The sequence below is a fragment of the Muscardinus avellanarius genome (assembly GCF_963383645.1).
Source record: "Muscardinus avellanarius genome assembly, chromosome: 10".
NCBI classification, from domain to species: Eukaryota; Metazoa; Chordata; class Mammalia; order Rodentia; family Gliridae; genus Muscardinus; species Muscardinus avellanarius.
Window position 1 is genome coordinate 65,029,635 of NC_137796.1, and position 12,345 is coordinate 65,041,979.

General features: G+C 52.5%; 1 pseudogene across 1 annotated transcript; it reads right to left on the bottom strand.

Moving 5' to 3' along the window:
* Positions 1-4,759: 4,759 nt before the first annotated feature.
* On the bottom strand, positions 4,760-11,963 carry LOC308268610 (leukocyte immunoglobulin-like receptor subfamily A member 6; annotated as a pseudogene). The gene is made up of 6 exons: positions 11,930-11,963; positions 11,734-11,769; positions 11,292-11,576; positions 10,427-10,797; positions 10,039-10,076; positions 4,760-4,884 (listed from the first exon to the last, which is right to left on the bottom strand). The product of its transcript is annotated as a leukocyte immunoglobulin-like receptor subfamily A member 6 (transcript).
* Between the last annotated feature and the right edge of the window lie 382 nt (positions 11,964-12,345).

Consider the following 12,345-nt stretch of genomic DNA (forward strand, 5'->3'; position numbering starts at 1 on the left):
GGGGATGGCTCCTGCCTGCCTGGCTCTGCTTTCCCCACAGAGGAGCTCAGGAGGCTCCAGGCCCCACAGAGACTTCTCAGCCCAGTGGTGAGGTCCGCAGGGTTGCAAGCCTCTTCCTGCTTGGCTGAAGCCCACTTCACCACAGCAGGACCCAGGCTCCAGCCTGCAAGGCTCGACTTGAACCATGACACTTATCTTCTCAGAGGGTCCTGGAAGGGAATTTAATGTCTTTCATTGATCAGTTTGAATATAAGGTGCTACTGGCGGGTTCATTGCAGACTCAGATAAATATAATGAGCCTGTGCTTGGCACAAACTCCTAATCCCAGTATTTGGAAGCTGAGACTAGAGGATTGCAGTTTTGAGGCCATTTTCAATAATTAGGGAGGCCCTCAGAAACTTTGCAAGACCCTGCTTAAACAAAAATAAAATACAATAGGGCTCGAGCCAGGTGTGGTGACGCACACTTGTAATCCCCGTGCTTGGGAGGCAGAGACAGGAGGATCACGCAGGTTCGAAGCCAGCCGTGCTGGCTTAAGAGACCCTGTTTCTAAATAAAAAGTATAAAATAGGTCTGGGAGTGTAGCCCGGAGGTAGAAGCGTTCCATCCCCAGGTACCACCAAAAAAAAAAAAAAAAAAAGAAAGGGCTGGGGGTTGGAATGCCCCAGGGTTTGATCCTCAGTAACACACACACACACACACACACACACACACACAGTACCTCATGGTTCAGATAGACCACTTCCTTGCACTCGGAGGACTGCACCCCAGATGAAGGGCAGCACATCTTGGCGGGAGCCTGTGGTGGCACATAACCTCCCCCATCAGCCTGTCTTCCTTCTTAGTTGCTTGTCTCAGGGATTTTCTTCCTTCCTTCTGAAGGAATGCAGGAAGAGGAATCTAAGATATTGACAATATTAGCATATGGAATCTATTAGAAATAAAAAAAAAGTAGGATATTAGAATTAAAGTAGGACCCTTGTAGAAGTAAGAGAGTAACAAAAACATGTAAGAGTGCTGTGAGGAAACATTCCCCTCTCCTTATAAAATTAAAATGTGAAGACATAGAATTAACCTAGAATAAAACTGCAAGTTTCTGCTTCGGTAACCCCACTCGCCAATATAAAGTACAACTTGTAAGTTCCTGCTTATGATAACTGCCTGAGTTCTGGCTTCTGTGAAACTGCTTGCTTATGCCCCAGCTACCTTAATGTTAAAAGTTGTTTTAATTTAAAAACCTAGGTTACGCCGGGCGTGGTGGCGCACGCTTGTAATCTCCGCGCTTGGGAGGCAGAGACAGGAGGATCGCGCAGGTTCGAAGCCAGCCGCGCGCGCTGGCTTAGGAGACCCTGTTTCCAAATAAAAAAAAATGTAAAAATAGGTCTGGGAGTGTAGTCCGAAGGTAGAAGGGCTTCCGGGAACCCCAGTACCACCACCAAAAAAAAAAAAAAAAACCTAGGTTACTATTAGAAATTATTTTAAGGATAGACTTGTCTTTGAAAATTCTTGATGCTAAGAGTTGTTTTTTTTTTAAAGTTTGAGATATTTTAAAATAGTATAAAGTAGTTTAGAGAGTGAAGCTATTTTTCTTGGAAGTGAGTCCCAAGCCCGCCACAACCTTATCTAAAGAAAACACCTGGTACTCATGGGCCGAGCTGAAGGTTACCATAGTAATCAAGCATGAAAGAGAAAGTCACTCCTCGGCGGGCGGTGACATAGAAAGGCTGTCCTTTAAAACTATTTGCTGTGATTCAAGTGTGTGTGTGCTTTCTTTTGAAATCATTGGTTGTACTTGTTTACCTTTTTATTTGATTGGTTGTACCCTACTTTTTGGCGGGCTGTGACGTGTGTAACCACCCCTCCAGGGGCTATAAATATAGAGCCTGAAGTGTGCTCAGGGTTGACTCTGACCACTTGCTCTCTGTTGGTGAGGCTGGACGTTGGCTCGGCCAGGGCACTCCCTGGTAGCCACCCGGACAGTTCCTCAAACCACAGGCGGGCTTGTGGAAGAGCTTCGACCACTGGCTAGCCAGTACAAAGAGCTGCAGCACAATAAAACTCTGCCTGTGTGTTACATCCTCGGTGAGTTCTTCGTTATTTGGGCAAGGGGGCGCATCTCGGACCCTAACACTTTCTTTCTTCCTTCCTTCTTCCCTCCCTCCCTTCCTTCCTTCCTTTTTTTGTGGTACTGGGGGTAGAACCCAGGAGCTTTTCTACCTCCAGGCTATACTCCCAGACCTATTTATTTTCATTTTTATTTTTGCAGGTCTGGGGATGGAACCTAGAGGCAAATTTTTTTTTTTTTTTTTTTTTTTTTGTGTGGTGGTACTGGGGTTCCTGGATGCCCTTCTACCTCTGGGCTAAACTCACAGACCTATTTTATACTTTTTTTGGAAACAGGGTCTCTTAAGCCAGCGCAGCTGGCTTCAAACCTGTGCGATCCTCCTGTCTCCGCCTCCCAAGCGCGGGGATTACAAGCGTGTGTCACCATGCCGGGCTAGAACCTAGAGGCATTTGACCTCCGAGCTACACCCCCTGCCCAATATTTTTTTTTGCTTTTTATTTTGAAACAGGGTCTCACTGAGTTGCAGAGGGCCTCACTAAGTAGCTGAGGCTGTCCACGGACCGTGATCCTCTGGTCTCAGCCTCCCAAATGCTGGGATTGCCAAGTGTGAGCCACCACGCCTGGCTTTGTTTTGTACTTTTGTTTAAAACAGGGTCTCACTAAGTTGCTGAGAGCCTCACTAAGTAGCTGAGGCTGGCTTTGAACCTGTGTGATACTACTGTCTCAGCCTCTGAAGCGCTGGGATCACAAGCGTATGCCACCACGCCCGGCCACATCTCAGGTATTTTCTTACAGTAACACAGTGCTGACCCACACAGTAGCTGGTCTAAATGGCTCTTGTCAGCCGAGCTTGGTGGCGCACACTTGTAATCTCAGTATTCAGGAGGCTAAGACCGGAGGATCGCAGTTTGTGGACAGCCTCAGCTACTTAGTGAGGCCCTCCACAACTTAGTGAAACCCTGTTTCAAAATAAAAAATAAAAAATAGGGCAGGAGGTGTAGCTCAGAGGTTGAATGCCCCTGGGTTCCATCCCCAGACTCGCCCCCACCCAAAACAAAAGGCTCTTCTTCCTGGCCCAGGGTCCCTGTTCCCCATTTTCTGTGGTTGGTTCTGGAGAACTGAAAGGACGGCTGGCCGCAGCTGCTCAGAGTCAGCAGTTGCAGCGGATCCACATACACCCGCGCTGTGTCGCTGAGGCTGAGGCTCTGTCCCTGGAGGAATATGCTGTGCTGCCTGACACAGGGGTTCCATGCTCTGCTCCACCTTGGGGTCTTTTCCCTCTCTATTCATTTTTCAGTGATCACACCTAGTGATAATGTTGCACCCTTGAGCACAGTCCAGGGATGCAGGCATGTAAGCTGCCCTCTGAAGGCCTCCTTTGAGGATGTAGTATCTGGCCAGGGCTAAAAGTAAGCCCTGTTGTGGATTCGAGGAGAAGGGCTGCAGGGCTTCTCTGAAGCTCAGAGTGCAGCAATTTCCCCAAGATCCCTGGGAGCCACAAATGTCCCCTGGGTCCTGAATGAAGAAGAGCCATCGAGACCTCAAGGAGGCATGTAGTTTGGTGGTAGAATAGCCCTGGGTTCAATCTCTAGCACTAAAGGACAAAAAGAAAGAAAAAAAAAATTCAAGCAGGCAGCAAATTGAGTTAGAGATAGAGCCTGAGTGACCATCTGGGCTCAGAGAGGGCGGGTCAGGGCGCCTCACCTGAGACCCTGAGCTCCCTCAGCCATCTCTCACCTGGGATGCTCTGGGAGCTCAGCTACATGGAGACCTCAAGGAGCATGAGGGATCAGAGCGCAGGGAGCTTCCAGCAGTGCCCTGGGCCAGACCCCCTCCCTGCTGTGTGGAGCTCTGCTCCTGGGGACCAGCCTGGACCACGGAGGCGCTTGCTGATGTCCAAGAGCTGTTGTGCTCGTGAGCTCTCCTTCCCTGACACAACAGCTCAAATGGATCCATTTGGAGGAGGAACACTAAATCTGGCTCAGAGCTGCAGAGGTTGCAGTGAGGAGGCTGGGCCCTGGTGCTCTGGTGGTGCGGAGGCAGCTCACCATGGCGGATACAGAAGGAGAAGCCAAGTTCTCACCTCATCACTGACAGGAAACCAAGACAGAGGTCAGCCAGGGTCCACACCCCTTCAAGGCATGCCGCGGTGACCTTCCTTCATCTAGGCCTTTCCTCCTAAGGACCCACCACCTCCCCCAGGGCCACAGCTGGTGACCAAGCCCTTGGCATGTGGCCGGGTTCATAGCGTCCATCTTAGCCCCAGAAAAACCCCCAGGTCTGCCTAAGGCGCTGAACACGCTCCCTTGTTTCTCTTCACAGCCCCGCTTCCCTCAAACACAAGTGACCAGAGCGAGCTCAGAGGGAAGGGTGGGAGGTGAAGGCCCTGTGTCCTGTGAGCAGCCTCAGCATTCTGTGCAGGCAAAGTCCAGTGAGTCCATTTGTTGACAACTTGTGTTGAGATAGTATGTCCTGGCACCTGCCATTTGTAATCGCTCCACTCTCCCCAAGTCTCTAAACCTGATCAGTTCCTTTCTTCGTCTTCCAATCTGTGCAAAAAGTTCCACAAGTGCTAACAGTTGTGCAAATCAAAGAAACAATACGGAGCAGCAGAGGGCTGAGTGTGGACAGCAAACCCTGTGTCCCCAGAGCGAAGCTGTGCCCCGGCCTCTCCTCCCCCTCAAGGGCACTTCCTCAGGACGGAGGTGGAGGCGGCAGAGCTTGGGTCAGGCCTAGTGCAGGTGCCAAGACCAGATCCTGCTCGGAAGCATCTTGCTGCTCCTGCCCACGGATGACTGGGAGTGGGGAGGGGGAGGATTCTGGAGAGAGGAAGGGAGTGTGATGGGGCAGACCCTGCATGGAGCAGGTCCTCTGCAACAGGCCCCCTTCAGAGAACAAGAGAGTCCTTGTTCTTTGTGAGAGCACCTTATCCTCTGCTGGAGAGGGGGCGTCTTTGTCCAGGAAATTGATGCTTCTTGAGTTTAGTGAGTAGAATGTCCTGAACCTCCAGTATAGCCCCAGAGTCTGACCCCAATGTTCCCTCTTCCAAGGACAATGTCTAGTTTCTCACCAGGCTCCCTGTTGGCTTCATGGGGACCTGGACTCCTGGTTGGACCCTCTGGACAGGGGCTGGACAAGGGGGCTCTAGATTTCCTTATCTGTGACCAGGTTTTCCAGGGCATCCCAGTGTGGCGAGCATGGAAAGGGGTCGTGGGTCTGGGAGACACAGCAACTGTACATCCTGTGAGTTGCAAAAACAGGGCTGGGGGTGAAGGTATTAATGAAACTTCCACTCAGGACCACAGGTGGAGGGTTCTGAGCCTTGGGAATAGTTTTAATGGAACAAATTAAAAAAAAATTTTTTTTTTTGTGGTACTGGGGATGGAACCCAGAGGCTTTCTACCTCCGGGCTATACTCCCAGACCCATTTTTCTATTTTATTTGGAAACAGGGTCTCACTAAGTTGCTGAGAGCCTCACTAAGCAGCTGAGACTGGCTTCAAACCCGTGTGATCCTCCTGTCTCAGCCTCCCAAGTGCGGAGATTACAAGCGTGCGCCACCACACCCAGCTTCTCTTCTGTAAACCAGATTCTTTGTTCAGCTGAAGAAGTAGAGAATCAAGAGCATTCATTAAGGAATGTAGTGATGGCAAACAGCAGGATATGTGTGCGCAAGTACTGAATGAAGTTAAAGAGGGAGGTAAAAACACCAACTGGGTTATCAGACTGCTGCTTTATTTGGAGGACCAACAAGCCACGCCTGGAGAGTCCCTTGCATAGTCCTGGTTGGCCAGCTGAGTCACACCTGGTGGAGCAGAAGTGCTGGGTTTTAATTGGGGGGGGGTTGGGGGGTGAGGCTAAGCGTGGGAACGCAGATTCTCTTGCGACATCTGGAGCCTCAAGATGCCTGGGATCTGCCTCGCGATGCCTGGGGTCTCACAGTGCCTGAGGTCTTCGATTCCTCGGGTCTCGCGGCACCTGGATTCGCGTGATATCTCCGCTTCTAGCTTTCAGGGTTCCGCCTCCTGTCCCCACTGCGAGGTCACATGGGGGAACCCGACCTATCAAGTACAGGAGAGACTAGGGACTTTAGAGGTGCTAGGGTAAGAAAGAGGGGACCAGTCTAAGTAAGTCAAGAACACTGGAGGAAAAGTACAACAATTTAATGGTGGAAGCCTTCTCTACGGAGACCACCCCAGACATCTCCACATATCCAAACCCTGCCACTCCTCCACATGCCACCAGACACTACCCACACCGATGCCTCTAGTTTTCTTCCAGGACCTACTGGGTCTTCAGATTCATCTCAAGGCTCTGAGAGGAGCCTGAGATGCTCTGGCCTTCACTCCCCACGAGCTGTCCTAATGGACATGGACCTATGACCCTAAGCCGGCTGGGATACTTGACAGAAACATCCAGATATTCCAGAAACTTCTGGAATCAATGTCCCTAAGTTTTGAAAATAAAGCAAGATATTTCTCCACAATCAATGAGTTTAATGAGCAACAAACAGAAGAGAGTGCCTGTTTTAAATTGAACGATAAGGTCTGCGGAGGTGGGCCTTGTAATCCTCGCACTTGGGAGGCTGAGACAGGAGGATCGCGCAGGTTCAAAGCCAGCCTCGGCTACTTAGTGAGGCTCTCAGCAACTTAGTGAGACCCTATTTCCAACTAAAATATAAAAATGGGTCTGGGAGTATAGCCCGAAGGTAGAAAGCCTCTGGGTTCCACCCCCAGTACCACCAAAAAAAAAAAAAATTAAAATAAATTGAACGATAAGGTCTGGGGAGGTGGGCCTTGTAATCCAGTACTTGAGAAGCTGAGACAGAAGGATCACAGGTTCACCGCCTGGCTCAGCAACTTAGTGAGGCTCTCTGAAACTTAGAGAGGTCCTTTTCCCTAATAAAAAATAAACAGGAGGACCATAGGTTCCTGCCAGCCTTAGCAAATTAGTGAGGACCTCTGCAACTTAATGAGACCCTGTTTCCAAATAAAAACATATAATAGGGCTGGAGGTATAGCTCAGAGGTAGAATGTCCCTGGGTTATATCTCCAGTACCAGAAAAGAAAAAAAAAAAATAAAAGGAAAAAAACCCAGTGAACTAAACACACACCTGTAATCCCAATTACTTGAGAGGCTGAAACAGGAGGATTGCAGGTTTGAGGTCAGCCTCAGCAACTTAGTATGACCCTGTTTCAAATTAAAAGGGCTCAGAGTGTAGTTTGGAAGTAGAAAGCCCCTGATTTCAATCTGTAGTACCACCAAATAAATAAATAAATCACTGAACTATTTGGGAGGCTGAAACAAGAGGATCACAGGTTCAAGACCAGCCTCAACAACTTAGCAAGACTCAGGAACATAGTAAAAAAAGTCCTTGTTTCTGTTTTAAACTAAAAATAAAAAGGGCTGCGGGTATAGGTTGGAGGTAGAACACCCCTGGGTTTAAATCTCCACTAAAACACACACCCACACACCCACACACACAGCAGTAAATTACGATATGGTAACAAGAATTTAGAAAATGAAAAGCAAAGTATTTCAAAAGAAGGTAAACAGGCCGGCATGGTGGCACGTGTCTGTAATCCCAGTACTTGGGAGGCTGAGACAGGAAGATCACAGGTTCGTGGCCAACCTCAGCTACATAGTGAGGCAAGTTAGGGAGAACCTGTTTCAAAAAAGAATAAAAAAATGTGGCTGGAGATATGGCTCAGAGAGAGATTTGGGATTTTGGTTCAACCCCCAAAACCACAAAACAGAAAAAAAAGGGTTAACAGAAAAAGAATAATAAGACTAACTACTGACGACAAAAACAACAACAACAAAATACTTGGTACATCTTCTAATATTAGGAAGAAGGTCACAGGCAGCCAGGTGTGTCGACACATGCCTGTAATCCCAGTACTTGGGAGGCTCAGAAAAGAGGACCACAGGTTCAAGGACAGCCTCAATAATGTATTGAGACTCTCAGCAACCTGGTGAGACCCTCTTTCAAGCACTAAAACGTAAGCCAGGCACTGTGGCCATGCCTGTACTCCTAGCACTTGGGAGACTAAAACAAGACAATCACAGGTTTGAGGACAGCCTCAGCAAGTAATGAGACTCTCATCAACCTAGCAAGATCCTGTTTTAAAATAAAAATTATTGTCCCTGGGTGCAAGCCCCAGCACTTCAAAAAAAAATAGAATGAAAGAATTTTAAAAATAAAAAGAAATGAAGCTAGTTAAGAGAGCGCCTGTGTGTGCAGGGCCCGGGCTGGGTCCACCTTCCTCACCTCCTGCCCCACAGGTGTACAGCAAGGGATGCCACCCACCCAGTAACAGACCAGGAAACTGAGGCTCAGACAAGGGGTCACCTCTGGGTCCCCAGCAGGAAGCAGCAGGGCTGGGGATGAACCCAGGGAGTCTGACTTCATCCTCCTTCATCCTCCAGAGCTGAGCCCTGAGCTGCAGGGAAACATCAGGAAGCCCCTGACTGGTCCTGCGCTCCCTCCCCTGCACAATGTCTCCATCACTGGGCAGAGGAGACAGGCCTGATGCAGATTCAGGCCCTGGAGGCTTCCCTGGGAGGCCTCTTCTCCCAGGAGGTAACAGCCAAGGTCAGTGCTGAGAGCATACTGAAGGTCTGTGCCGGGCCTTTCCTCTACACTTGAAGAAACTGAGGCCCAGAGGGAGGGGCTTGACTAAGGCCGCAGCTGCATGGTGGCTGCACCCACCTCACACTCAGCCCTGCCCCCAGCCCACCTCCTCCTACAGCTCCTTACTCACCACTTGGGTTTCTGGCTCCATAGAGGTGAGGAGTGGGTCTTCAGGTCCTCCCGGGGTGGGGTGGCGTGGGAGGTGAGGTCTGGGCTCCCTGATGATCAGGTCAGCCAGCTGCCCTACCCAGGTTGGGCCCCAACATGTCCCTCTGACCCCTCCCTATGTAGCTCTGCTCTGAGCCCCTGGGAACCTGGGGTCCCTGACCATGTCTGCCTGAATTCCAGGCCTGTGGACACAAGCCCAGCTAAGGTTGCAACTAGGACTTAGGTGGACTGAGCATGTCCCCAGGCAGCCTGGGGCCATAGGAGTCTCTGGACAGAAGCCCTTGAGCTCCATCAAGATTGGAAATAAGCTCTGAAGGTGGAGGGCTGAGATATTGGGAATGAGGACCAGAGGAGGGTGAGGATATTGGGAATGAGGACCAGAGGAGGGTGAGGGGCTGGGCTGCCCTGGGGCCCCTGTCTCTGCTCACTCTTCTGCCTCTGCCCTGTAGCTTCCCAGTGACTTCCCAGCTGCCCCCCTGGCCTGTTCTTCATTCCAATGATGGGGTGGGGTGCACTTATCTGGGGAGACTCTGCTGATCCTGCCCCTCACAGAGAGAATCCCCCTCTGGTTGAGCCTTCCCAGGGATCCCTCACTCCCATCCCTTAGTCAGAGCTCTGTTGGGGGCAAGGACCAGTGACCCTCTGGGCTCAGAGAGACAGTCAGGGGCCCCTTACTTGAGACCACAAGGTCCAAGGGCACTGGCCATGGCAGCAGGTTGGGGGAAAGGGTTCAACAACTACAGCACCTGTAGGTTGCAGCCCCCATGGAAAATTCTGCCTGGTACTGCTGAGCTCGGGACTCTGAGTGGGGGGAAATGGGATGTCCCTTCCCTGGACAGAAGAAACTGGCCCCTTGGGCTCTGAGACTGGAACAATGGGGTCACATTCTCTCCTGGGGACAGCATGGGGCCCAGCTGCACTGAGAGGGAGGGTGTGGCAGGGAGTTGTCCTAGGAGAAGTAGGGTGAGGGTCCCCCACCTGATTCTCAGCTGAGGCCTCCCCAGGGCCACCAAGGTCTCTGAGGACCCTCGGTGTCTTTGTCTGTCTTCTCTGACTCTCTCCTCCCCTGTCACTTTCTCTTTCCCTCCCTAACGCCCTATCCACCAAGCCTTCCCCTTCTGGGGCTCCCCTGGAGGAGCCTGTGCAGATGCTGGGGCCCTGAATGCACCCACCAGTCTCCTCGCCTGAGATCAGGATGTCCAGGAGCTCCCTGGGGACAGACCATGCAGAGAAGAGGCCATGTCCACCATAGCACCTGTACCAGCCCCTGTGAAGGGGGCTACTGGTCAGGGTGCTGAGGGAAGGTCATGTGTCTACTCCTAGGACAGAGTGAATCTATCATAGCTGAGGTCAGAGGGACTGCAGGGTACAGTTCTCTCCAGGGGCCAGGACAGTGCCCTGCGGGGTCAGTAGAGGGTGCTCCCTGGACACCCCTGGAGGGCAGAGGAGCCAGGGCTCAGGGCTGCTTCCTCCACCCCTGCCCCTCCCCTGCTGCCTGCAGGACTCTGTCTCCCACCCCTGGGTCTGGCTCAGAGCCCAGGCTCCCATCCTTCCTCTCACCTGGGGCTGTCCTGGGGAGAAGCTGCCACACCCTGCTTGGTGCCCAGGATTGTGTGAGGCAAAAACGGGGTTTCCTTACCTGAGACCTGGAGCTCCAGGGGGTCACTGGGGTGCGACCACAACTGGGGTGTGTCTCCATAATAGCCATAGCATTTGAACATCTTAGGTCACAGGGCCCACAGGGAACAGGGCCTGGACCTGCCCATTAGGTTTTCTCTGGGAATCCTGGGTCCAGGAGAGCTTGTGTTCTTCTCCCTCAATCAGAATGAACCTGTCATATTCAGTCCATGAGCCACACTGCAGGGTCACATTCCCTCCTGAGGCCACCACAGGGCTGGGCAGGGCTGAGAGCCTGGGTTTGCTGTGGACTCCTAAGAGAGGAGGAGGCAGCAGTTAAATGGGCTCACAGCTCCCATGTCACCCCCAGGGCTGGCTATGAGAGGGCACACCCTAAGAGCAGACCCCCACCCTGAAGGCAGAGCCTGGGGCTAGGGTCTCCAATTGTCCCCTCACCTGTCACCACCAGTTCCAGGGAACAGGGCCTGGACCACGCGATTGGGGCCTGGCTGTGAATCCAGGGTCCGGGAGAGCTCGTGTTCTCCTTCCTCAGTCAGAACAAACCTGTCAAATAACTCCCTTGAGTCACACTGGAGGGTCACGTTCCCTCCTGAGGCCACCACAAGGCTGGGCAGGGCTGAGAGCCTGGGTTTGCCATAGGCTCCTAGGAGAGGAGGAGGCAGCTTGTTAAATGGGCCCTCACCTCCCTCATTACCCTCAGGGCTGGCAGTGAGATGGGACACCCCTGAGAGCAGACCCCCTCCCTGAGGGTAGAGCCTGGGGCTGGGGTCACCATGTGTCCTCTCACCTGTCACCACCAGCTCCAGGGGGTCACTGGGCTCTGACCACCTAGCAGGGCTACGATAGTAACAGTGACATCGCCCTGCCTGGGGCTCTATCATGTATGAGATGGAGAACTTCCCCTCATTTCCGGGGTCCTGTGGGGACTGTCTGTCCCAGGGCTCAGTCTTTCCTTCTCTATACAGGAGGTACTCCAGGGCCCCCAGGGTCCCCTCACACCAGATGGTCACTTGCTGCCCACGTCTGATCACAGAACTTGGCTCAGCCCAGAGCCTGGGCTTGGGGAGGGTCCCTGCAAGGAGATCAGAGGCTGGGTCCCAGCACCTTCCCCCTCAGACCCCAGCCCTCAGCCCAGGACCCTTCAGGCCTCCCCAGCATCAACCCATCACCCCACTGCCCACAGTAGCCCCTTCTTTCCAGTGAGGAGCATTAATCTGGGACACATTCACCTGCCTGCACTGGGGTCCTGGGGCCCAGACTCAGCCCTGGAAGAGAGTTCCCTGTGAGAGGTTTCCTGTGGGGCCTGGGCAGCTCATGCCTTCCGGGAGCCTCTGAACCTGGATTGTTTTGCTGGGCTGAGTGTCCAGAGCCTGGCTGTGGGGTGTCCCCTCCCAGGATAGGGCGTCCCCTCCCTCTAGGTCTCACCGAGGAAGAGAAGGGCCGTGAGGCCGATGGTCATGGCGTCTCCTCTGTGGTCTCTGTATGCGGATGGAGCCGGCCACAGTGCTCACCTGGAAGGACAGACACAGGGGTGTGGCCACTTGGAGGCTGGGTCCTCCGAGTCATGCGGCTGTTATGTCAGCAGCCCCACAGGAAGGGAAACTGCTCCTTAGGAGCCTCATTCCCCAGGGCAGCATCTGGGATGGGCTCAGCCTCTCTGCAGGCCCCTCAGATGCGCTGTGGCTCCTCAACCCCATCCTCTATCCCTGTGTCTGTCTTCAATGTCGGCCAGAACATAGCGGCAAATGAATCTCATGCTTCCTAAGCGGCTCCTTCCAGCTGAGGGAGAACGAGGGCTTGTCCTTCCTCTCAGAGCCTCCCCATGGGCCCTTCCCTCCTCC